Source organism: Morus notabilis, unplaced genomic scaffold (assembly GCF_000414095.1).
Source record: "Morus notabilis unplaced genomic scaffold, ASM41409v2 Scaffold3084, whole genome shotgun sequence".
NCBI classification, from domain to species: domain Eukaryota; kingdom Viridiplantae; phylum Streptophyta; class Magnoliopsida; order Rosales; family Moraceae; genus Morus; species Morus notabilis.
The window spans coordinates 676-4,212 of NW_010360773.1; positions in this window are offsets into that span (position 1 = coordinate 676).

Here is a 3,537-nt window from a genome sequence, read left to right on the forward strand (position 1 = left end):
TGCCAGACTGAGTTAGAGTACATAGACTCTATCAACAGTGACGATCTGTGCTTCCTCAGTATACCGGTCAGGCAACATGCTTACCCTCATCCCACTATGATGAGGTGCGACAGGAGTTTGATTAGGAATCGTGGTCATTCTTAGCATTTCAACAACTCTTGTCGGTTGTGGTCCAATCTTATTGGAAAGTAACTTTTCCAGAATTGCTTTGCTTCTGGGCTTGATAACTATCATATAGTCATGCTCTAGAAACGTGGCATTTGTCGATACAACTTGTCACAAACGTGTATATTTATGATCTTGGTTCCAACTTCCCAGTCTGTTGTTTCATCACATGAGCCGGACACCCCCTATATGTGAATATGCTTCAAAACTGGCTTTCGACCATTCCACAACTCTAGGGGCATCTTTGGTATAGACTTAGATGGTACTAGATTCAGAATATACATGGTGGTTCTTAGGGCATTATCCCAGAACAAAGTAGGAAGTGAAGAATAACTCAACATTGATCTTATCATGTCGAGCAAAGTCTAATTTCTCTTTTCGACTACACCATTTTGCTATGGTGTAACGGGTGTAATCAATTAGGATACCACACCTTCTTCAATCAAGATATCCTGAAACTCTTAGTCCAGGCATTCACCCCCTCGATCTAATCGAAGTGTCTTGATTGGTTTACCAAACTGTTTTTCAGCTTATGCTCAGAATTCTCTAAACTTTCTAAAAGTTTCAGATTTCTGTTGCATTAGGTAAACATAACCATATCTTGAATAATCATCAATAAAAGTGATGAAATATTCATAACCTCCTTTATCTTGGACGTTTAACGGTCCATATACATCCGAATGTATTAGCTGAAGAGGTTCTGTGGCTTGATAACTCTAAAAAATTAGAATTATCCACTGGTTTTATAGCCTAAAATTATTTGTCCATTAGTGATTTTTCTCGTTTATTGTTTGTTTTAAGTTAGATTTGTAGAGTTGCATGTACTGTGGCCTAATTCCGTATTGCTGCACCTCTTAAAATGAAAGCTGGTAATTTGGAAGTAAAATAGGTGAAAAACTGGCTAATTCTATGTGAGTTCCTTGCAGGAAATTACTGGGCAAAAATGCTGCAGCATTCTGGGTGACATTCTGGGATTAGCTGGCAGCTGATTGATGTCAGTGCACTAGCTAGACAAAGCAGACAGAAAAGAATTTGTGTGAGCTGGCTGAGGAGGTGTCAATTGGGTCCACTATGCACATCAGCAGTGACACCTCAGCCCTTGTGTTTCCCTAGAAGGGAATGTTTCTCTCAGGACAAGTTGGCAGCCGCCAGGGGGAGAAAAAGAGGAAGAGAGAGAATCAGGCATTAATATAAAAAGAAGACAGTTGCTATTTCACAGAGAAGCGAGAGCACACAGGAGAGTACGAAGACACCAGAAAACACAAAAAGGCATTATTCAGAGAGGAAAAAGCTTCAGAGGAAAGCTGAAGAAACCAGAACATCAAGTAATATTCAGCCTAGAAGGAAAATACAGAGACGTGAGAGCTGGAAGTTGAAGGACATTATTGGCCGGCCACAAACGAATCCAAGATCCAGCTGAACTTGTTCTTCTTCTGTTAGCTTAACTCTTTTTGTTGTCATTTAGCTACTAATTCTAGATATGGATTATACTGGAGCTTTGGATCTTGTAACTATCATTATGAACTAAGTTGCTGTAGCTAGGCTTGCTAATGGAACCAATATTGTAAGAATGATAAGTTGTTTTTGAAATGCTATTAATCTACTATTCCTGTTCATTCATGTGAGCTAATGTTTATTTCTATTCTTGATTGGCCATCAACCTTAGATACAAGATTGAGATTAATACTGGAAGGGTTAGTTTTAATCGGATTAGCATGAATGATGTTTGTTCAGTGAACTTGCTGAGTTGTTGATTAGTGGATGGTATAGGAATATATTATCCACCTTGCATAACTTAATGAAACCTGAGCTTAAATCTGCAGTCCTAGAGCTGGATTCACATAGGAATGTGTCAGAAATAGCTTAAAGGACCATAGTCATAATCAATTCGGAAGAACTTTATGCAGCAACAAGTTTCTGTTAACAGGATAGTAGAATGCTGCAGCATTCTTGGTAACATTCTAGTCAGACTTGCAGTAGAGGGGAAATTAGCAGGCCTAGCTCATTTACACCACTGAATTACATTTCATCACTACATTCTTGTTACTCTTAGTCACTTTAGACCGCATTTAGTTTGCATTCATTTTATTTACATCATTTTAGTGAATTTCTCACCACATTCATCATTTACTTGTTTTGTTGATTATACAACTCCAGACACATATTTTGGTGATTCATTCCTCGTGGGATCGATATCTATACTTGTGTACACTTTATTACTTGTTAGAGACACGTGCACTTGCGAGCATAATTATCACGCAACATGGCTCTCTCTCCTTTCGACATAGAAGGCCCCATGGTCATTTTGCTTCCTAGACAAGATTCATAGGCTAAAAGTTTACTAACTTTTAGTTCGCGTAAAGGACCATCCTTTACCAGTCTTTAAATCTTGTTTAGGCTAATATGACCAAGTCTAAGATGCCACATATATGTGTTATTTATCATGAGAGATCCTTTGCTTCTTATTCTTAGGTTCGGCAACTTTTGAACATTTCAATATTTCACAGTGAGCCAGGCATCGGTTTAAACGGTATAAACCATTTTTCAAATATCCAGAACATACATCGGAACAATTTCGAAAGATGTGGACTAGATTATTATTAAAGGCAATTGTTCAAATAATTTAGAATTAGAAATCAAATTTCTCTTTATGCTTGGAGGGAAATAAACATTGTTCACAATAAGGTATTTCCAAAATTGAAGTCTAACTTCTCCCACTGCTTTTGCCGATATCCTCGCGGTATTTCCACTTTCATCGTATAGTCCCTGACAGTAAGTTCTTTGTAAGAACAAATATTTTGCAAAGAAAACCAAAACATGATTAGTTGCCCCCGAATCAACTATCCAGGACAAGGAATCACCCTCTACTAAAGATGTTTCTAGAATTAGTAAATCTTATTTACTTTGATTCTTTTTCTTTGTTTAGGTGGAAACAATTTCCATTTAAGGGCTAAAACTTAATAAAGAAAACAAACATGATTAGTTATTCCTGAATCAACTATTCAGGATAAGGAATCACCATTTTACTAAAACATGTTTTTTTTAGAACTAGCAAATCATATTTGCTTGAGTTCCTTTCTTATTTCGGGAAACAATTTCCTTGTGTCTTTTACTCAAGGCTCTCATAATATTCAGCCAACCCTTTTGTTTTATGGATTTCCAGATACGGCATCTGATGACTGCATTATTGATTACGCCTAAACGTGTACAAAAACAAGCGGTCAATTGTAGTACAATTTGAACGGTCGATCCCACGAGGAAGTGTTAAATTAAACAAGAAATGACTAGCAAATAAAAAAGCGTTAGGAAAGTAAGCAATCAAACAAAGAAAAAGAATGAGTGTTTTTGATGATTTTTTGAACAATTTAAAAT